This window comes from Triturus cristatus, chromosome 3_1 (genome assembly GCF_964204655.1).
Source record: "Triturus cristatus chromosome 3_1, aTriCri1.1, whole genome shotgun sequence".
NCBI lineage: Eukaryota > Metazoa > Chordata > Amphibia > Caudata > Salamandridae > Triturus > Triturus cristatus.
In genome coordinates, this window is record NC_140583.1 from 230,572,645 (window position 1) to 230,596,846 (window position 24,202).

General features: G+C 43.6%; 1 long non-coding RNA gene across 7 annotated transcripts in view; it reads left to right on the forward strand.

Moving 5' to 3' along the window:
- Positions 1–526: 526 nt before the first annotated feature.
- LOC146859984 (uncharacterized) overlaps positions 527–24,202 on the forward strand; it is a 566,738-nt gene continuing 543,062 nt past the window's right edge. For 4 of the 7 annotated variants that reach the window (XR_014978750.1, XR_014978749.1, XR_014978748.1 and 1 more), the window contains exons 1-3: positions 16,027–16,071; positions 21,551–21,607; positions 21,704–21,726. This is a non-coding gene — a long non-coding RNA (uncharacterized LOC146859984). Of the gene's footprint in view, positions 632–773; positions 864–1,569; positions 1,634–16,026; positions 16,072–21,550; positions 21,608–21,703; positions 21,727–24,202 lie in introns of those variants that run through there. The other 3 variants (XR_014978753.1, XR_014978752.1, XR_014978754.1) reach the window with 3 other exon arrangements.

A 24,202-nucleotide genomic window follows, 5' to 3' on the forward strand; every position in this document is an offset into this window, starting at 1 on the left:
TGGACATTCATTTCAGCATTGATGAATTTGCTGATTTATGTGAGTCCTCTTAGTGATCTTCATGCATTACGAGTGACAATTTATCAGAGACAAATCCTTGAGAGAACTTTGCAGTGGAGTGGTTTCCCACATAATTTCACAGTAATCTTTGTGTTTTTAAATTCTGCACAATATACTTTACTTTGGTCTCACTCTTTCTCTTGGATGCGCTTCGATCGTAGTAATTACCGGGGATCCTGGTATAGGATCGCTGTTGGGTGTGGATTACATCGACCATTCTTTATTTAAGAAAAGAAAAAAAGAGAAGTATGTTCTTTTCCATTTCTTTGGTCAGCCCTAGACAATAAAGTTTTGTATCATTTTCTACGTAGGCACTACAAGCAACGCCCAATCGAGTGGCACCCGTCTCAAGATGGTGCCGATGAACTTTGGAAGACAGTCCTTTTCCTCTTTCGTGGCTGATACGGTTATACCACGCTCACTTTCATTAAGCTCAAATCCCATTGGCAGTCACTGATATATTAAGTTGAGGTTATGATGTAAACACGTGCTGACGTTTTGTACGTGCTGGCCCGTCCGGATGGTCGTTTAGTCGGAGAACGTTCTAAGTCAAAGAAACTCTAAGGAGACGGTAAGCCTTAAAGTGCGCACATCGTTTACTAAGAGGTGCTAGCTGTTGGAATGTTTTTCCTTGAAATCTTTTTCACAGCATTGCTTTTTGTAGAGTTAGTGACAGCGTGTCTAATTTATTCTTAATTTTTGGTGTGTCTTAGACGGTGAGGAATGGTGCTTGTATTCACGGCAATATAATTCTTGGCTGAAACCCTGTTTTGAAGCTGACTCACTGTTCATCTTAATAAAAGGTCAGCACTCATTTATTTGGGGAATATTATTAGAACATACCCATTCCTGATTAGTGATATATACTTTACAGGATAAATAACGGGATCAGTCTTTTACCTTGCTGCTAAAATTTAGTTAAACGTTGATTATGATTTGCATAGCAATTGGTGTCTCGTCTTAAAACTATCACGTGCAGACTTACGGTTTTAACTAGTGAACATTGAATACCTGTGGGTATCATCTCTAGAGAACAGGTGTCTCTAATTAGGAACACATCAAAAAGCCACACACTGGTTAAACAATGGTTATACATTTAGGTTGGGTTTCCTAAAGAAAAGCAATTCTTTTGTAAACATTATGGGAGTGTATAGTTAGATAAGAACATTTAGGTGGGGCCTCCAAAAGAAAAGGAACTCTCTAGAAAATATTATGGGAGTGTGCACTTATATAAGAATAAGCAGACTCTTAATTCCTAATTTGTTTGTCATTTCTCGTTGCACAAGGAAGGGGATATCATATTGACCTGTGGTTTCCCAGTAGTTACTTGGATACTTAATATTAAACCGATATTGAGAGCTCAATACAAATTGCCGACCTATGAGGACGGGCAGGAAAACCCATTTCTAACCACAAGTAATGGAATATACTTGCCCTCTTAACTTTAGCCTCGGTTATTTATGATATGGAGAATTTAATGTCAGTCTTTTGAACTTTTCCGATAGAGACGTTCGAAATTACTAGAATTGAGTACGGGACGGTGCCTTTAACCTCATCCTTATTCTACAAACAAGTAAGCCTTTTCCTCTGTAGCACTTGGGCTCAGGTATTGCATAGAGGACACTCATATTGGCCTTAAACATGGCGTTTAATGTTTCTTTTGGTGATGGGACTTTACATTCATTTCTTCTCCTCTGAGCATTAATTTAGTCTGGAGAAGAGTTTGGAAGAGAGTAAATTTATCTTTCTTTTTCTCTGTGTCTATTTTATACAGAGTGATTGCACTGGTTTATTGGAGAAGGAATAACAATGGAATATAACGAAAGCAATAACTCTCTATAAGAGTATTTCCCCTCTTTTTCTCCTTTCCTTTATTTTGTCTAATTGGTATAATCCTGTTTTTTTGGTCCTGTTCAGTAATCACCTAACATGTGAAAGTCTTTTTTCTGAAATTTTAATAGGGATTTTTAGGCCGTTTATTGATTATATTTTCTATGTATATGTTTTTTTTATGTATTCCCTGGATTTTGTCATTGTTGAATCTATCCGTGGTCCTGATGAAGGTGGCGCCCATGCCATCGAAACGCGTCGACCATTTTTGACATTATCATCCTGCACTTGCAGTTGTCTTGTTAGCTATAGGAGATCATTGTGTGTCCTTTTTCTCCAATGTTTATTATATGACAAATCCTTTTTCTTCTTTATGAATTCCTTGTGTGTGTGTATGAATGTAGAATGATTTGGGATATATGCAGATGAGATTGTGGAATGACATTTAGTTGTTTTTGTGATTTATCTTAGTCTGTTCTAGGGAGTACTGTTTGACGTTAATCGAGATGATGCATTATCACTGTAATGAAGATAGTCAGTGACTGTTAAATATATTTCAAAAGAAAGGAAATGCAGAACAGAATAATTTTTGATAACGAAAAAGAAATGCATTGAATCTGTATTTTCAAGAAAAGTTTAAAAAAAGGAATAAATCGATGAAATAATATAAAATAAAAAAGTAAAAATTACCATTTTTTGTGTAATGTATCACTGTTTTTAGGCCTTCTTTTCCCTGATCACAATTAATTTGTACTATAAGAAATGAAGGTCGTGAGGGAATTTTCAATATAGGATCGCAGGTCACTGACAGTATACAGGCGCAATTGTCTGGATTCTAAATGTGTTTACACCTAATGTTCAGGGATAGTGATGTGTGTTATCAATATTGTAACACATCCGCAGTTCACTAATATCACTGCAAATAATATCTGTGACACACTCCCATGTCTCATGTTTGGTCCTATTGCGATCTAAAAGAAACCTTTTTATGGGTGTTGAATGAAAAATAAACATTTCTCTGCAGAATGGCAATAATAGACTCTCTCACATCACCCACCTTATAAATAAATTAAGGGAAAATGGTATTCAAAACAATCGGTTTAGTAATTATTGAAGGTCATCACGGCAAGACTATCGGGAGGCTCCCCTTAAAGGCTGGGGCCCTGGGCCAGAGCCCACTTTGGCCATGCCTTAAATCGTCTCTGAAGTCTCAGCCCTGTCAAGTGCCACGCATCAGGCCTTAGACTAACACATTTCAGTGTGGTGGTCCGTATCACTGCACTGAAATGCAAAGTCTGGGCTTGTCAATCATTAGGGGCAGAAATGATAGTGGGATTCTGCACTTTTCTGGCTACACTGGTACAACGTTAGTAAAAAAGGTACTGTTTGCAGGCGGCGCTGGCGCAATCATGGCGCTCAGCTCGTGGTAGAGATGCTACTCTTAATGCTCAAGCTGCCCATGCTGAGGCGGCCGCCTACCACGGCAAATTCAATTATATTGCCGATCCTGGGGTCCAAGTCTTGTGCAGTCACGGAGTCAGTGACTGACTTTCACTCGGTTGTGCAGCGACCCCGGGCTGCCAGGACAGCTGTCCAGCCTGGAATAAGGAGGTGGGCACCGGCAAACTGAAATGATTGCTGCTCGCTGCAAACGGGTAATAATTGAAATAATTATCTTTCATTACGACAGTGAGCAGCTGTCTGTGTAATTCGATCTAGACTACAGATGACATTTTTTTAGTTGATGGGGACGTTTACCCACAGGGTGTGGATACTTAACGCCACTTTGCTTCGCTCCAGCGCTTCCTTAGTTGCCCCTCACCCAGCGTAAATCCATATGCACTTGTCAATCACTTTATAAAGAGCGGGTTGCAGGGTCCTGTCCAGCTGTATGCAACACAAAAGGTGGGGGAGAAAACGGAGTGACTGTCACATACTGACAGAGTTCAGAAAGCTGTAATTTGCTTTCTCACCTTCCCAATAGAAGTCAAATGTCAGAAAGGAATACAGCCCAGACATCTGCTTACGGCGGACACCGTGGGAATGCCAATGTACATCCTCACTGGGCAGCATGAGATTTTAGTGCCGTCAGCCTTAACTGGGCTGAAAACAATTCACACGAAGATGACGTACGCTGGACATACCTCGAAAATTCGAAGTTCACATAGGATGATATCGCTCGTAAAGGTACACACAGTCAAGTTTTTAAGCTTATGGGTTAAAATTCATCAGGTTTACATCACATTGCTGTAACAATAATGCTCTCGCAAACCAGGCCCCCAGTAATTGCTGCTGCAGTTCAGCGCTGGCTGAGTTAAATTACAGGAAGACCGATGCCTGTCTTCGACCTCCTGACCTCGACACACAAGTGCATGTTCGTGCCCTTCTATAACTGGTGCCTCACAGCAGTTAAAATCTTCTTTGGGTTTATCATTGCTCAAATGCGTGCAATTTCTAATATTTCTATATTTCTCTCAGCTTCATTGCGTGTTTAGCTCGCGAGAATATGCCACTCATAGTTGTTGAAATGTCACTCGTAATTAGACCCAAATTTTGCTTCGAGACACCCATTCCGGCTCTCTGTCCCCTGCTTGCTCTGTCTGCCTTTCACAAATGAAAGGCAACAAGTCTACAAGCATGATGTGCTTGTAGACTTGCTGCCTTTCATTTGTTAATAGGGCACACCACTGAACAGCCGAGCAGATTGTGTGCCTTTGTTAAAGTAATCATGTTAATAGCAGCGCTTGACGGGCGCTGCGATTAACATGATTACTTACAAAAAGGGACACAATCTGACCGTTTTCGCGCCGCACCCATTTTAAAAGCGGCTGCGCAAAGGTCCTCAGTTGCCTGTGCGCGCTTTGTAATTTTACAGTGCGCGCTCCAGGGGATATAGGTGCGCGCCCGCTCACGCGCGCAAGTTGGAGGGAACAGTGATCACGAGTCATAATTGCAGGAAATATGGCCGTTGCCATCAAGGGACTGGTACACCAATATTAAGCCATGGACGGCTTCCTTATCAAACCCATCAATAAAGTCAAACCCAAAAACTTCTTCATCTCTTCCAGATTTGTGGGAGTCCACTGGGTAGCTCTAGAGTGGGGCCTAAGTCTGGCACTGTTGTCCCTCAAAAACTGTTCAGCATACAAATTAGTCTACTCAACAATCGCACCCAAAAACACATCACCCATAAACAACTGAAAAAACTGTATTGGCAAAAAATGTTCACAATCCACTCTACACCCTGCATCACCACTGAAGGCAGGCAACACCGACTGCACCATGTTTAGATCAACCCAGAGTCCAGCACTTCCAATAGGAAGCCTAGTGGCCTCAGGCTGCAATCCAGATGCCTCTTGCACCATCAGCACAGCAGGTTCCTCCTCTAAAACAGGCACTTCATCCGCACTGAGAGTATCTTCATCCACACCGAGAGTATTTTCATCAGCACTGAGAGTACCTTCATCATCCGATGATTCCATGTGGAGAGAAAACTCACTGCCTGAATCTTCCCCTCCCTCCTCTCCCTCAGACGCACTGTCAGTCTCATAATCCTGCTCAGAGGAAGATTCAAGAAGCATTCCAACCACCTGCTGAGCAGTCATTCTACGGCTAGCCATAATGCTTACTAATAAAGGTAACTTGGCAAACAAGTCAACAACAACAAACCCTTTGTAAAAAAAACAGAAATAAACAAAAAGTAGCTTTAGCACATAGTCCTATATACTCTGACACAATACCACTCACATGCCAGAAGCAGCTAGACTCACCACCACCTACTCTGCACAGACACAGTAAGGAGCAACAGTATCCCACAAAAAAAAAAAAAAAAAGAAAATTACACAAGACAACGCAAAACACATCGCAAAGATTTTCATGCACAAAACACGAACTAAATACGCTGCTAATATGACACCACTTACAAAAAATTCATTCATGCATGACATTACTACTCAATTTGAGTAAACACAACGAAAATGTTTTTCTTACCAAAAAATGCAACTACGCAAAACTTCAGATAAACCACTGCCGAAACTGCAAACAAGAATCAAAAGCTTTCCACTAAAATAAAAAGGAGAAAAAACACATTACAATCACATATGCACATAATGCACTTTCCATTAGCCAAGCAAAAGTGGGCCTAAAAACATGAGGCCTATTTGCCCCAGAGGGAGCAGAACAGCCGAAAAATTCATCCTCATAAAGGGGGAGCGACCCGTGCCCAAGGGGTCACTACCCAACACCATTAAAAAGCCCTGGTGTCTAGTGGCTTCTGCCCCCCTAGGGGACAGACGGGCCTAAAACATATGGCCAATCTGCCCCAAAGGGGACAGAAACGACCACAATAAATACCCCATAAAGGGGAGCGACCCTTGCCCAAGGGGCCGCTCCCAAACAACTCAAACATTCCCTGGTGTCTAATGACTTCTGCCCCTCTTGGGGGCAGATGGGTCTAGAATAACAAGGCTGATCTGCCACAAAGGTTGGCAGAAATTGACAAAATTAATGATCCCCCCAAAGGGAGCGACCCTTGCCCAAGGGGCCGCTCCCCAACAACACAAACAATCCCTGACGTCTAATGGCTTCTGCCCACCTTGTGGGCAGATGGGCCTAGAATAATAAAGCCGATCTGCCCCCAAGGGGGGCAGAAACGGCCACAATAAAATATTCCCAAAGGGGAGCAGCCCTTGCCTAAGGGGACGCTCCCCAAAAACATATTTATAAAACAATATAAATCCCTGGTGGCCTAGTGGTCACATAATGCCTTTTTTTAAAGTATTTATAGATTCCACCCACCCCCCAAGGGGGCAGATCCAGCCACAAAATGTTCACCCCTCAGGGGAGTGACCCTTGCCCAAAGGGCCGCTCCCAAACACAAAAGGCACATTGTAAATAAAATTAAAAAAAATCCCTGGTGGCCTAGAGTTCACAATATGCCATTTAATTGGTCATAAATAATAGATCTGACCCCCTCAAGGGGGGCAGACCCATCCATGAAATTTGCACCCCCAAGGGGAGTGGCCCTTGCCCAAGGGGGCGCTCCCCAACACAAAAAGCACTTTCAAAATAAATAAAAAAAGATCCCTGGTGGCCTAGTGGTTCAAAACAATTAAATTATGGCTTAATTTATTAGATCTGCCCCTCCCAAAGAGGGGCAGACCTATCAAGAAAAATATGCACCCCCAAGGGAAGCGACCCTTGTCCAAGGGGCCGCTCCCCAACACAAAAAGCACTTTCAAAATAAAAAAAAAAGATCCCTGGTGGCCTAGTGGTTAAAATTGATTAAATTGTGGCTTAATTTATTAGATATGCCCCCCCCCCAAAGAGGGACAGACCCATCAACAAAAATATGCACCCCCAAGGGGAGCGACCCTTGCCCAAGGGGCCGCTCCCGACATTAAATGCCCTTTAAAAAAACAATAAAAAAAAAAAACACTCCTGCTGCACGATCGCGCCCAATGCGCGATCGTGCAGCAGGACTGCTTGAAAAAGACATCGGAGGAAAGGAAAACACTTTCCTTTCCTCCGATGCCTTTCTAAAATGCCCCCCCACCCTCCCGGGAACCAAAATCGCCTCTTACCTGCTGGACGCGCTGAAAGCAAATGGCTTCCAGCGCGTCCGGTTTCATGTAATGATGTCAGCGCGCTGACGTCATTACATGATCCAGTGGGGGAAGACGGGGGTAGATGCGGAAGGTCTTCCCCTTCGTTTGCGGGTGGGGGCAGGATGATGGGTGGCCTGCGGGGGAGCGCCAGCTCTTCCCCCCCCATGGGTGGGTGTCATGACGGCCGGGAGCCGTCATGAGCACACGCCCACTGTGTCTCATGACGGCTCCTGGCCGGCATGAGCACCGAAGGGGTTAAGCATTTGTTGTACACGCTCAATCAGCAAATGATATCACACACTCAAAGACTGAACTTCAGAACAATTGGTTTTGTATAAAAATATTCTTTAAGTTCCTTTATTTTCTAGAACTCAGCAAGCCTGGCACAGGTAAGCAATAAATACTTTAGAGTAGTAATCAGTTTGTAAACAGTTTAAATTGCAATTGTATATACACTTTGATTACAGTAGAGCTACCAGTAATGCAATGCTTTTGATATACTGTACATATTCTTTGTATTAGGTTTTTAGTAGAATGTCAAGTAGATAACTTTACAGATTACTTTTCTTACACAGTGCAGTATACCTGGATACTGCACCGGGACATTTCCTGTAAACAGGTAAGTGAAAGGGTTTTTGTTGTTTAGTTACAGTTTTAAAGTGTTTCATAGATTTTCCAATTCCACACTTAGAAACTTTTCACAGTAAAACAGTCAAAGTTATCCAAGGGAGGAAAATAGGGTTATCGGTTCACAGGTAAGTATTCAGTTGTGAGAGTTAGTTTTCTGGGGTTAGACTCAGGGGTTCCCCAGGGGGGCACTCTTGTTACACTCTCTGCGGCATTAGGGCGGCGGGGTGCAGAGTGCTGACGCCCAATGTTATCCAATGAGGGATAGGGGGCCTTCCGGTTGGTGGCTCCTTACGAGCAGGCCACTTGGTTGTGGGAGCAAAGCTCCTGGACTAAAGCTCTGGGCAAATGGAGGTTCAAGCGAGCATAAAAGGTGCACCCTCAGCGACACTGGGGTGGCCGGGTGCAGAGTGCTGTTTTGGCATCTGGCACTCTGTAGCTTTCAATGGGAGTCTCCGTTTTGCAAACACACTGCAGTCTCGGGACGAAGGTCTTCTGGGTGCGACCACCACTTGGAGAGGTAAGTCGGGTGGTTTGGGGGTTGGTTAGTCACTGTCGCTTGGGCCACCTAAGGCCGTGGGGCATCGGGTGCAGGGGTGCCTCTTTGTGTCAAACTTCTTACCAGCACCTGGTCGTGGTTGTGGGGACCCTCCGGTTTGAGGCTGCAGGTGTCTGCTTGAGGCAGGTCAGGTATCACCGGATCTCGAGTCTGGATCGCTGGGGAGACCTCTTGGTGTTGGGCCACTCGGGCCATGGGCGTCTGGTGCAGATTCGAGGATCCTGCCTGAGCTGGAGTCTGTATACTGTTACATCCGCGGGACCTTGCTGGTTGTGGGGATGTATAGGACTTGTAGGTTCACCAGGAACCCGACGAACCCAGAGCCAAAAACTGAGCAGCGACTTGCAATGTTTTTTTATTATGTACCGGGTATATAGCAATTATTCTGGAAAAATTTACACATGGAAAAATCGTTATGAAAGACACCTATCTATTTCTGAAGTGGGAATAAAATATAGAGTTTAGAAACACTAGATATTTGCACATTTCCAAAATTGGGAATACTTATACTAGCATGAGAATTATCGGTCATTTTTCAAAATGACTTCTTTTTTACATATAGTCTTTCATTTGGAAGGCAGAAATGCATTGAAAGTCAATAGGTAATAACAGTTGCTTTACAAATCTGAATTACCCTAAGTCTCCCGATAAAAATGGTACCTCACTTGTGTGGGTAGGCATAGTGCCCGCAACAGGAAACGGCGCAAAACGCAACATGGACAGACCACAATTTCACAGTGAAAAAGGACCCTTTTTTGTCAAAGTGCCTAGCTGTAGTTTTTGAACCGTAACTCTGCCGGCACCTAGGCAAACCTATACATTTTTGAAAACTAGACACCCAGGGGAATCCAGGATGGGGTGACTTGTCTGGCTCTCACCAGGTTCTGTTACCCATAATCCCTTGCAAACCTAAAAAAATTATGTGCTGGAAAGTTCTGGAATCTGCGTGGATCCACAAATTTCCTCCCACCCAGCCTTTCCCCAGGTCTCCCGATAAAAATGGTACCTCACTTGCGTGGGTTGGTCAAGGACCCGCAACAGGAAACAGCGCAAAACCTATTGAGGCGACATCAAAATTACCTATCACAAACCAACCTGGTTTTGCAAGGGGTTCCCATGGGTTTTTGGCCCTGGGCTAGGCGGCCTTTGGGGGAGTCCAGCGAGGTATGGCTTGCGTGGCTCCCCCAACATTCTCCTACCCAGTATCCCCTGCAGACCTGGGGGAACGCTGGGTGGGAGGAAATTTGTGGATCCACGCAGATTCCAGAACTTACATTTGAGAAAAAAGTGATTTTTTTTCAATGAAATTTGAGGTTTGCATGGGATTCTGGGTAGGAGAATGTTGGGGACCCATGCAAGCCATACCTCGCTGGACTCCCCTGGTTGTCTAGTTTCCAGAAATGTGTGGGTTTGGTAGGTTTCCCTAGATGGCCAACTAGCACGGGGCTAAAAATCAAGGTGAACCCCCTTGCAAAATCAGGTCATTTTGAGATAGGCAAATTTGATGTTACCTCAATACGTTTTGGGCCCTTTCCTGTTACAGGTACTTGGGCACAAAATAATGCAAGGAAAAAGTAACAGACATTTTGAGGTTTGCAGGATATTGAGGGTAAGATAACGCGTTGGTATCCACAAAAGAGACATCACCATGTACTCCCATGGGTGTTTAGTTTACGACAATATCTACAGTTGCTAGGTTATTCTTAGATGGAATGTACACCTTGGCAGAGAGACTAAAAAGACCAAGATTACTGCACAGCCATCTCTTCCTCAAGCACACACACATACTGGTTGAATTTTGCACGAGGGCAAGTGATGGTTCAGTATATAAATTTTTATTTACAAGAGATTTCACAAAAATGAAATTCACTGTCAATTAAAAGGATAAAAAACTGAATCAGTGACTCACAGCTCGTGAGCTGTAAAGCCATGGCAAGGCACCAACCGCTTTACAGGCCATTTACACACCTTTCATACGTGATATATACAAGACCATTCACACCACCAGTCACGAAACCAACACATTACAACACTCACAAAAAGGGACAAGGTACACCCTGCTTGAGAAAGACAGAAAAGACAAATATTTATGCAAAACCACCTATTTTTCAAGCGCACAGACATACTGGTTGGATTTGGCCCGAGGGTGAGTGATGGTTCAGTATATACAGTTGTATTAACCAGAGATTTCCCAAAAATTAAATGCACTGTTAATAATTGAAAGGACGAGAAACTGAACAATTGACTCACAGCTCGTGAGCTGTAAAGCCACGACAAGGCACCAACCGCTTTACAGGCCATTCATACACCTTTCATACATGTGACACATACAAAATCATTCACACAGCCAGCCGCGGGCCCAGCACATTACAACACTCACACCAGCAGACAGCGCCATTCAAGGGCCCATCACTTTCACACACCCACATTCCGGACACAGCAACCAAACCAGCTCACGGATTGCATGGAGTGGTGTTTAGCTAGCAGTGTGTGTAGTGACCAGCAGCAAGTCACTACTCACACAACGCCAGCCAAGTGCCCGTCCACGCACACCACCAGTCAAGCGCCAATCAACGCACACTGCCAGCCAAGCGCCAATCCACATACACCGCCAGCCAAGCTCCAGTCCACACACACCGCCAGCCAAGCGCCAGTCCACGCACACCGTCATACATTTTTTTAAACAAGAAAGAAAACGCATACAAATTGCAACTAGATACAAAACTATAACTACAAAAACAACAGCAGTAACTGAAGACATAATTCCATTGCCAAACGTTAAACTGAACAACTATATAAAACCATACAGACCAGGCAGTACACTATTAGACTCATAGTTGCTCACAAAAACTCTTGAGTGTGATACATTCTGAAACATGTGAGCGCACACAGCCCAGGATTCTTCCGCACACCTCTTCGCAAGCAGACTCTACAGGGATTGGTTTTTTTGGGGCGTGGGAGGAATTAAATCAGGAAAGTGGCGATCTTTCATTCTAGCCACATCCTCCACCACTCCAACTCTAGGAACACTTGCCTGTTCCACAACAACAAGGCTGCCTATCACAGACTCCTGAAACAAAAGTCATCTTTGACACAGGAGAGCACTCCTTGAACACAACAAAAGCATTGAATGTTGCTAAATTGAAGAGATGGATGGCCAACTTCTTATACCAAATGTAAGCCTTACGAATAGCAGTGTAAGGTTCCAACCTCTGATCTACTCTATCAACACCACCCATGTGCTTATTGTAGTCTAAAATGCACACAGGCTTGCGCACTTCAGCAATCTGACCCCAAACAGGCAGCTGAAGTACTCTCATCATGGATGGTAGTCAGCATGTACACATCCCTCCTGTCCACAAATTTCACAGCTAGTAGTTCATCACTACGCAAGGAACTGCACTGTCCCCTCTGAAGTTTTTTGCAAACAAGCTCTTTTGGATAACCTTTACGGTTAGAGCGGATTGTGCCACAAGCAAAAGTGTCCACTTTGAACAATTCCGTAAACAATTGCACAGCAGTGTAGAAGTTATCAAGGTACAAATGGTGGCCTCTGTTAAACAGTCCTCTAGCAAGATCCCACACAATTTTCTCTGAAACTCCAAAAGTGGACGGACAACCAGGGGGTTCTACAGTGGAATCCCTACCATTGTACACACAGAAATTAAAAACATATCCTTTCCTACTCTCAGACAACATATACAGCTTAATTCCATAACTTGCCCTCTTGCTAGGAATGTACTGCCTAAAACCAAACGGCCCTTGAACAGGACCAAAGACTCATCAATAGATATTTCTTTTCCTGGAGTATAGATCTCTGAAGATCGATCTACAAAGTGATCAAGAACAGTCCGTATCTCAAAAAGACGGTCACAGTCAGGGTGATCTCGTGGCAACGCTAAAGCATTATCAACAAAATGCAGCATCCGAAGCCAACAGTAAATACCGATTACGAGTCATAATTGCAGGAAATATTGCCGTTGCCATCAAGGGACTGGTAGACCAATATAAAGCCATGGACGGCTTCCTTATCAAACCCATCAATAAAGTCAAACCCAAAAACTTCTTCATCTCTTCCAGATTTGTGGGAGTCCACTGGGTAGCTCTAGAGTGGGGCCTAAGTCTGGCACTGTTGTCCCTCAAAAACTGTTCAGCTTACAAATTAGTCTACTCAGCAATCGCACCCAAAAACATATCACCCATAAACAACTGAAAAAACTGTATAGGCAAAAAATTTTCACAATCCACTCTACACCCTGCATCACCACTGAAGGGGGAACAACCTTTACAACGCAACTTTTACAACGCACTACCATTACAACAAAACTGTTACAACGCAAGTGGATTTACAACGCATGCCATTACAACGCAAGTCTTTACATCGACTTGCGCTAGATGGCGTGCTAACATTACAAATAGTGTAGTTTACTATCCCAACACCTTCCCTAATGTTAAGTGGACTGGAGTTGGAATAGTAAATTACACTTTTCTAATGTTAGCACGCCATCTAGCGCAAGTCGATGTAAAGACTTGCGTTGTAATGGCATGTGTTGTAAATCCACTTGCGTTGTAACAGTTTCGTTATAACAGCATGCGTTGTAACAGCACGCGTTGTAACGTCATACATCCCCACTGAAGGCAGGCAACACCGACTGCACCGTTTTTAGATCAACCCAGAGTGCAGCACTTCCAGTAGGAAGCCTAGCAGCCTCAGGCTGCAATCCAGATGCCTCTTGCACCATCGGCACAGCAGGGTCCTCCTCTAAAACAGGCACTTCATCCGCACTGAGAGTAGATTCATCCACACCGAGAGTATCTTCATCCGCACCAAGAGTACCTTCATCATTCGATGATTCCATGTGGAGAGAAAACTCACTGCCTGAATCTTCCCCTCCCTCCTCTCCCTCAGACGCACCGTCAGTCTCATAATCCTGCTCAGAGGAAGATTCAAGAAGCATACCAGCCACCTGCTGAGACAACGCAAAACACATCGCAAAGATTTTCATGCACAAAAAACTAACTAAATATGCTGCTAATAACACACTGTCAAGGTTCAATACTTAACCGTCAAAGAGCTTGCACAGGAACAGAGACGCTGATTCCCAACTCCCGCTCAAAGATAAACCGGAGATCAATGAATTGTACCTTGACTCCAATATTACCTTCAAGGGGGAAGGGGGAGTGGCTAAAATAACCGGAATCTATCACCTCCGATACTTCTGTCAATGTTATCTGCCGAAACTTAAGTACCATAGATAAGATTAAATGTGGGGCAGACAATTGTAAGGTGTTTGCCACTCGATGTTCTTCTGGAGTTGATTTTTGATTAGCATCCACTGGTTCAACTCCGGCTACAGGTGGTGCTGCGAGTTTTCCTTCGGTCTTAAATACATTTTTGGTTTCTTGGGGCACCCTCTAACGAAATGTCCACTGGAACCACGGTACATGCATAGATTCCCTGTCCTTCTTTTCTCTTTTTCTTCCTTCCTCAAGGGACCTCTTATAGTTCCTATCTGCATGGGTTCCGAACTCATCTGTCCTTCAGCAATTTTAGCTCCGTCTGATCGGGCCCGGTCAAACCTTGGAACTATTGGTCTTAACTCTCTTCTTTATTCTCCTCTTCTCTCCCCTTGACGGAAATCTATTTCTAAGACCAGGTCTACTAGCTCCGAGATTTCCGTGGGTCGATTTGGTATCTGTGCCAACACATCCTTGAGTTAATCTCTTAGTCCTCTATAAAATACCGCAACTCTTTTGCTCTCTGGCCAGTCAGTCTCGACGACTAGTTTGTTAAACTGTGCTAAAAACGCCACTAAATCTCGGTTTCCTTGCCTTAAGTCGAGTAATTCATTATCAACCGCTTGGGAGATTCTTCGTCTGTCAAATATACAGAGAAATTCTTGCTTGAAATTTTCATAATTTTGCAATAGGGGATCCTCACGGGAAACCAAGGGCATGGACCAGGACGCAGCATCACCACTCAATTACGATAAGACAAAGGCCACCTTTGACTGTGCATCTGGGAAAATGGAAGGGCGACACATGAAGTGTAAGGAACACTGAGTGATGAATATCTGTGCCTTTTGTGGATCCCCACTAAATCGCTCCGGAGGGGCCAACGGGATAACTGGGGACAAGGAATGGATTACTTGTGTGGTTACTCTATTTGGCTCTTCAGCAGACTGATTTAATGTGTCTCTTCCAGAGCCCACTGGCTGTCTTAATCTTAAGGCTAATTCTGCTGTCTCCTTTCTTGAGTTTAACACTTCCTGTCTAAGGTTTTGGTTTTCCTCTCTTACAGCCACTAACTCTTTCTGAATGGTTTCTAAGACCGTTCCCAAGGTCTGTAAATTGATTCCTTCAGTCATTTCTGTCCGGGTGCAAGTATACCACTTGGGCACTTCACTCTGTCAAGGTTCAATACTTAACCGTCAAAGAGCTTGCACAGGAACAGAGACGCTGATTCCCAACTCCCGCTCAAAGATAAACCGGAGATCAATGAATTGTACCTTGACTCCAATATTACCTTCAAGGCGGAAGGGGGAGTGGATAAAATAACAAATCAAGAAGAGACTGGTCTTGAAAACTCTGGTTCACTCTTGCTCGTCTACTTCGTCTTCCATTCTGCAGACTTCTTCTAAGAGAACCTTCAACACATAACACATCAATATTAATGCCTAATCTACTCTAATTCTATTCTTTCTATATTTTCTATTGTCTTACCTACTCTAAGTGCTGCGCCTCTCCTCTGTAAGTATTTCTATCTAATACAATTCCTTTTTCTTTCTTAATGCCGCCTCTCAGTGTCTTCACCTATAAAATAAGTTTTTTGTCACTGACTACTGGCGAGTTAACCTTTTAACTGCATATATAGTGTTTACCTCCCGCTTCTTCACTTACTTTAGAGGTAGCTTCTGTCTTCTGTAAAACATCACTCGAGGTTCTTCCAATTCTCTATATTCCTTAACTAGTGTTTTTTTTGTATATGCCTTTACTTAGATTTATTAGCTTGAGAGTTCTGGTTATCTTCCTACCTAGGTACGAATTTACTGCTCTCTGATATGCATTGGTCAATCTCTCTCCAACTGCTCTCTGGTAAGTATTATTCTTTCTCTTTCTTTCTCTTATGTTAATTTGATGTCTGCTAAATTTCCCTAGAAAATAACTTTGTACTTTGTTTCTTGCTTATAGGTTCTGTCTCATCTCCTGCACTGGTAAGTTGTACTTATTACCATCTATTTACGCTCTTAAATTTTCATTGGTCTTATTCACGACTGTTCTATAAATAATTATACTTAGCTTCGGTCTTCTGTTCTTCGATCCTTAGGTGGCGCTGAAGTATCTCTAACTTCGGACGAAGCTGCTGACTGGTTTCCGAAACTGGTACAAGTGAGTAATGACGAGAAAATTGTCTTCTTCAGATTTTACGATATTTCCTCTACTAAACTATAACCAGTTATTAAACTCTACTCTGTACTACTTCCGACGGGAAGCGAAACGAATACCGGACGAAAACCTGACGTGATGCTCTAGAACTCTAATTCTAGCTGCGTACTCGAAAATTACTTCAGTGAAGTGCGCGCTCTTCACGGAGCGCGTGCTTCACCTGGATTCTGGACACCTGTAGATAGAAAAACTAGACCGCCTTCGCGTCTTCTGCAGCGGCGGCCATCTTGGAATTTAGTTGCCGAATTAACTCGGTCCAAAGACTCTTTTTCACCAGTCTTTTCATTTTTGGACTACACGCCTTAGTTAGTGTTGCCCCCCCAGTTGTTACTTCATACTCCAGAGGCCTGACAGTACCCCTCAACAAAGGAGGTCCTCTCAATCTCGGTTTCGTAGGGAATCGTTGATGAAACAGTTTCACTAGTCTGGGTGCATGAACGTCTGACTCCAATTCCCAGGATCGCTCCTTTGGTCCATAACCCTTCCAATCTACTAAGTACAGATTTCCCTTGACTACCTTTGAATCTAGGATTTCCTTTACTTCAAATTCGACTCCGGACTCTAATTGGATGGGTCTTGGTGTCAAATTTTTTCGCAGTTCTGGTGATGCCTTTTTTAACAAGGAAACGTGAAAGACTGGGTGAATTTTTAACTTAGTGGGTAATTTCAATCGGTAATTAACTGGAGTAGTTTTTTCTTCTATCGGGTAAGGCCCTATAAACCTAGGCTGGAATTTTCGGTTCCCCTTTAACCTAAGGTTCTTAGTGCTTAACCAGACACTGTCCCCTATCTTTAGGGAAGGGCCCTCTCGTCTCCTTTTTTCTGCATAAATCTTATATTTCTTTTTGGCTTTTTCTAAATTCTTTATAGCAGTCTGATGGACTCGTTCTAAATGAGTCACCAGATCTTTTACTGCTGGAACTGAAATATCTGTTTGTCTGATGGTGGAATTTGGGTGTCTACCGTAATTCAGATAAAATGGGGAATAGCCTGTAGAGGCGTTTCTGGCGTTATTGTGTGCAAATTCTGCAGCCCATAGATATTCTGACCATTCACCTTCTTGTTTCAAGAGGAACAACCTTAGGTATTGCTCCAATTCCTGGTTCACCCTCTCTGTCTGCCCATCTGTCTCGGGATGGTAACTAGTCGAATATCTAGCCTCTATTCCTAGACCCTCCACAAATGCCTTCCAAAAATGGGACACAAACTGTGTTCCCCTGTCCGAAATAACCACCTTGGGAACCCCATGAATCTTTACTATTTGTGTACTAAAGTGGTTAGCTAGCTGCCTTGCGGTGGGAACCCCTTTTAAGGCCATGAAATGTGCCATCTTTGAAAATGCATCTACAAACACTAAAATGGTATTGTAACCTTGACTTAGAGGCAAGTCCACTATAAGGTCTAGCGTGACTGTGTGTCATGGATAAGGTGGTGTGGGGAAGGGTTTGTTGCAGCCCTTTAATTGCTTGTCGTTCCGATTTTCCCTGAGCACAAATTTCACAGGTCTTAACGTACTTTTCAATGTCTCTGGTCATGTGAGACCACCAATAATGTCTTTTGATTAACTCTTCAGTTTTTGCCTCTCCCTTATGTCCTGCCAAAAGATTATCGTGACACTCCGCCATTGCTTGATCTTGTAACTCTTTGGTAGGCAAGTATAAAGCCCCTTTATAATAAGGTAATTGATGTTGAATTTCTCTCTCTGCTTCTTCTTTTATCCAATCCTGCATCTCTTCGAGGCTCATGATTTTGATTATTTGTTCTTTAAGATCAGAAGAGATCGTAGCTCCAATTATTTTTGAACTTGGAATTATAGTCTGATTTTCTATTTGATTCTTTTGTTCATTTGTTCCTAATCTAGATAGAGCGTCAGCCTTCCCATTCTGGGCGCCAGGTCGGTAAGTAATCACAAAGTCGTAGTCAGCAAAATAAAATGACCATCGCAGTTGTCTTGGGGTTAGGGTCCTGGCTGACTTCAGAAATTTTAGGTTTCTATGATCTGTGAATACCGTTACTTGATGTTGCGCACCCATGATATAATGCCGCCATTCTTTAAATGCATCTTTAATAGCCAGTAACTCTTTTTCCGTTATGGTATAGTTCACCTCTGCTGGCATTAGTTTTCGTGATCTGTAGGCAACTGGATGTAATTGCCCCGTTACCTTATGTCGTTGGGACAACACTCCTCCTACTGCGAGATCAGAGGCATCCGTCTCAACATAGTAAGGCTCTGTAGGGTCTGCATGCAAGAGTATTGGAGCAGTGGTAAAGTCTTTTTTTAAAGATTCAAAGGCTCTTTCTGATTCTTCTCTCCACTCGAAGCGAACACCTTTTCTAAGTAAACGTGTCAATGGAAGTATCTTTCGTGAAAACTTACTTATGAACCTTCTATAAAAATTCGCAAATCCGATAAAGCTCTGAATTTCTTTCACACATTCTGGGGATTTCCAATCAACCACAGCCTTGATTTTTCGCTCATCCATGTTTATTCCTGTTGGAGATAGGACGAAACATAAAAACTCCACTTGTGTAACATTGAACGCACATTTCTCTAGTTTTACAAACAACTTGTTTTCTCTGAGCTTTTGTAAGACTCCTCTTACTTGTTCTTGATGTTGGCTCGTGTCAGACGAATAGATCAAAATATCGTCAATGTATACTATCACACATTGATCGATATATTCACTGAGAACATCATTGATGAAGTGCTGAAAGGCAGCCGGGGCATTGCACAAGCCATATGGCATAACTTGGTATTCAAATAGTCCAAATCTTGTCCTGAAGGTTGTCTTCCACTCATCCCCCTCGCGCATCCTCACGAGATGGTAGGCTCCTCTGAGATCTAATTTCGTATATATCTGCGCTCCTTTCACCTGATCTAGTAGGACAGAAATAAGAGGAAGGGGGTATCGGTTTTTCTTGGTGATCCTATTGATTGCACGATAGTCGATACAGGTCCTAAGATCTCCCTCCTTCTTAGGCACAAAGAAAATGGGGAAGATACCGGAGACTGGGATGGGCGGATAAACCCATTTGCCAGGTATTTGTCCAAGTATTCCTTCAAATGGTGATGTTCCTTTTCGGTTAGAGCATAGACTCGGCTGCAAGGTAAATTAGAACCTGGTTCCAGATCTATTTTGCAATTGAACACCCGATGGGGTGGCAATTGCTCTGCCTCCGTTTCATTAAAAACATCAGCAAAATCTTCATACTCAGAGGGTATCTCCTGTGAATCTATGACACACACAGAAACTCCGGTCGTACACAAGGCTTGGGCAGGATTGCACTATCTGGTCTTTTCCTTTGTCTCAAAACAATTCTTTCTACAGTACTACTCTGAATCCATCACTATAGTCCTAGAACTCCAATTCACCATTGGGTCTTGTGTTCTGTGAGCCATGGAAGACCTAAAATGAGCTAAAATTGAGGTGCATCAATTAAGTTAAATTGAATGACTTCTTCGTGGCCATCACTGGAAATCAATTGCACCTGTTCTGTATGGCTTACTATGGGCCCGGAGGATAGGTTCGTTCCGTCGACTGCTCGGACTGGTTCACTTATGGGCTTCAGTATAGCTCCCAACCCCACTTTTGCAGCAAATTTTAAATCGCAAAAATTTCCAGTTGCTCCGGAATCTATCATCACCGATACTTCTGTCAATGTTATCTGCCGAAACTTAAGTACCATAGATAAGATTAAATGTGGGGCAGACGATTGTAAGGTGTTTGCCACTCGATGTTCTTCTGGAGTTGATTTTTGATTAGCATCCACCGGTCCAACTCCGGCTACAGGTGGTGCTGCGAGTTTTCCTTCAGTCTTAAAGAAATTTTTGGTTTCTTGGGGCACCCTCTAACGAAATGTCCACTGGAACCATAGTACATGCATATATTCCCTGTCCTTCTTTTCTCTTTTTCTTCCTTCGTCAAGGGACCTCTTATAGTTCCTATCTGCATGGGTTCCGAACTCAGCTGTCCTTCAGCAATTTTAGCTCCGTCTGATCGGGCCCCGGTCAAACCTTGGAACTATTGGTCTTAACTCTCTTCTTTTTTCTCCTCTTCTCTCCCCTTGACGGAAATCTATTTCTAAGACCAGGTCTACTAGCTCTGAGATTTCCGTGGGTCGATTTGGTATCTGTGCCAGCACATCCTTGAGTTCATCTCTTAGTCCTCTATAAAATACCGCAACTCTTTTGCTCTCTGGCCAGTCAGTCTCGACGACTAGTTTGTTAAACTGTGCTAAATACGCCACTAAATCTCGGTTTCCTTGCCTTAAGTCGAGTAATTCATTATCAACCGCTTGGGAGATTCTTCGTCTGTCAAATATTCGGAGAAATTCTTGCTTGAAATTTTCATAATTTTGCAATAGGGGATTGTCACGGGAAACCAAGGGCATGGACCAGGACGCAGCATCACCACTCAAGTACGATAAGACAAAGGCCACCTTTGGCTGTGCATCTGGGAAAATGGAAGGACGACACATGAAGTGTAAGAAACACTGAGTGATAAATATCTGTGCCTTTTGTGGATCCCCACAAAATCGCTCCGAGGGGCGAACGGGATAACTGGGGACAAGGAATGGATTACTTGTGTGGTTACTCTATTTGGCTCTTCAGCAGACTGATTTAATGTGTCTCTTCCAGAACCCACTGGCTGTCTTAATCTTAAGGCTAATTCTGCTGCCTCCTTTCTTGAGTTTAACACTTCCTGTCCGTTCCCAAGGTCTGTAAATTGATTCCTTCAGTCATTTCTGTCCAGGTGCAAGTATACCACTTGGGCACTTCACTCTGTCAAGGTTCAATACTTAACCGTCAAAGAGCTTGCACAGGAACAGAGATGCTGATTCCCAACTCCCGCTCAAAGATAATCCGGAGATCAATGAATTGTACCTTGACTCCAATATTACCTTCAAGGGCGAAGGGGGAGTGGATAAAATAACAAATCAAGAAGAGACTGGTCTTGAAAACTCTGGTTCACTCTTGCTCGTCTACTTCGTCTTCCATTCTGCAGACTTCTTCTAAGGGAACCTTCAACACATAACACATCAATATTAATACCCACTCTACTCTAATTCTATTCTTTCTATATTTTCTATTGTCTTACCTACCCTAAGTTTTAAAGTGCTGCGCCTCTCCTCTGTAAGTATTTCTATCCAATACAATTCCTTTTTCTTTCTTATTGCCGCCTCTCAGTGTCTTCACCTATAAAATAAGTTTTTTGTCACTAAATACTGTCGAGTTAACTTTTTAACTGCATATATAGTGTTTACCTCCCGCTTCTTCACTTACTTTAGAGGTAGCTTCTGTCTTCTGTAAAACATCACTCGAGTTTCTTCCAATTCTCTATATTCCTTAACTAGTGTTTTTTTTGTATATGCCTTTACTTAGATTTATTAGCTTGAGAGTTCTGGTTATCTTCCTACCTAGGTACGAATTTACTGCTCTCTGATATGCATTGGTCAATCTCTCTCCAACTGCTCTCTGGTAAGTATTATTCTTTCTCTTTCTTTCTCTTATGTTAATTTGATGTCTACTAAATAGCCCTAGAAAATAACCTCGTACTTTGTTTCTTCCTTATAGGTTCTGTCTCATCTCCTGCACTGGTAAGTTGTACTTATTACCATCTATTTACCCTCTTAAATGTTCATTTGTCTTATTCACGACTTTTCTATAAATAATTATACTTAGCTTCGGTCTTCTGTTCTTCGAGCCTTAGGTGGCGCTGAAGTATCTCTAACTTCGGACGAAGCTGTTGACTGGTTTCCGAAACTGGTAATGACGAGAAAATTGTATTCTTCAGATTTTACGCTATTTCCTCTACTAAACTATAACCAGGTATTAAACTCTACGCTGCACTACTTCCGACGGGAAGCGAAACGAATAACGGACAAAAACCCTACGTGATGCTCTGGAACTCTAATTCTAGCTGCGCACTCGAAAGTTACTTCAGTGAAGTGCGCGCTCTTCAGGGAGCGCGTGCTTCACCTGGATTCTGGACACCTGTAGATAGAAAAACTAGACCGCCTTCGCGTCTTCTGCAGCGGCGGCCATCTTGGAATTTCGTTGCCGAATTAACTCGGTCCAAAGATTCTTTTTCACCAGTCTTTTCGTTTTTGGACTACACGCCTTAGTTTGTGTTGCCCCCACAGTTGTTACTTCATACTCCAGAGGCCTGACAGACACCACTTACAAAAAATTCATTCATGCATGACATTAATACTCAATTTGAGTAAACACAACGAAAAAGTTTTCCTTACCAAAAAATGCAACCACGCAAAACTTCAGATCAACCACAGCGGAAACCGCAAACAAGAATCAAAAGCTTTCCACTAGAATAAAAAGGAGAAAAAACACATTACAATCACACATGCAAATAATGTACTTTCCATCAGCCAAGCAAAGGTGGGCCTAAAAACATGAGGCCTATCTGCCCCAGAGGGAACAGAAACAGCTGAAAAATTCACCCTCATAAAGGGGGAGCGACCCCTGCCCAAGGAGTCACTACCCAACACCATTAAAAAGCCCTGGTGTCTAGTGGCTTCTGCCCCCCTAGGGGACAGATGGGCCTAAAAACATATGGCCAATCTGTCCCCAAAGGGGACAGAAACGACCACAATAAATACCCAATAAAGGGGAGCGACCCTTGCCCAAGGGGCCGCTCCCAAACAACTCAAACATTCCCTGGTGTCTAATGGCTTCTGCCCCTCTTGGGGGCAGATGGGTCTAGAATAACAAGGCTGATCTGCCACAAAGGGGGGCAGAAACGGCCAAAATTAATGATCCCCCCCAAAGGGAGCGACCCTTGCCCAAGGGTCGATCCCCAACAACACAAACAATCCCTGGTGTCTAATGGCTTCTGCCCCCCTTGTGGGCAGATGGGCCTAGAATAATAAAGCCGATCTGCCCCCAAGGGGGGCAGAAACGGCCACAATAATAGATTCCCAAAGGGGACGCGCCCCAAAAACATATTTATAAAAAAATATAAATCCCTGGTGGCCTAGTGGGCTTACAGCGACTTTAATAAGACCACTAATAAAAATAATTACCCACCAAGGGGAGCGACCTTTGCCTAAGGGGCCACTCCCCAACACAAAGGCACTTTCTAAATGAAAAAAAAATCCCTGGTGGCCTAGTGGTCACATAATGCCTTTTAAAAAAAAGTATTTATAGATTCCACTCACCCCCCAAGGGGGGCAGGCCCAGCCACAAAATGTTCACCCCTCAGGGGAGCGACCCTTGCCCCTGGGGCCGCTCCCAAACACAAAAGGCACATTGTAAATAAAATAAAAAAATCCCTGGTGGCCTAGAGGTCACAATATGCCATTTAATTGGTCATAAATATTAGATCTGACCCTGCCAAGGGGGGCAGACCCATCCATGAAATTTGCACCCCAAAGGGAGTGACCCTTGCCGAAGGGGGCGCTCCCCAACACAAAAATCACTTTCAAAATTAAAAAAAAAAGATCCCTGGTGGCCTAGTGGTTAAAAACGATTAAATTGTAGCTTAATTTATTAGATCTGCCCCTCCCAAAGAGGGGCAGACCCATCAACAAAAATATGCACCCCCAAGGGGAGCGACCCTTTCCCAACATTAAATGCCCTTTAATAAAAGTAAAAAACATTCCTGCTGCACGATCGCGCCCAATGCACGATCGTGCAGCAGGACTGCTTGAAAAAGACATCGTAGGAAAGGAAAATACTTTCCTTTTCTCCGATGCCTTTCTAAAATGCCCCCCCACCCTCTCGGGGGCCAAAATCGCCTCTTACCTGCTGGACGTGCTGGAAGCAAATGGCTTCCAGCGTGTCCGGTTTCATGTAATGATGTCAGCCCGCTGACGTCATTACATGATCCGGTGGGGGAAGACGGGGGGTTGATGCGGAAGGTCTTCCCCTTCCATTGCGGGTGGGGGCAGGATGATGGGTGGCCCGTGGGTGGGTGTCATGACGGCCAGGAGCCGTCATGAGCACATGCCCACTGTTTCTCATGACGGCTCCCGGCCGGCATGAGCACCGAAGGGGTTAAGCATAAGTTTTACACGCTCAATCAGCAAATGATATCACACACTCAAAGACTGAACT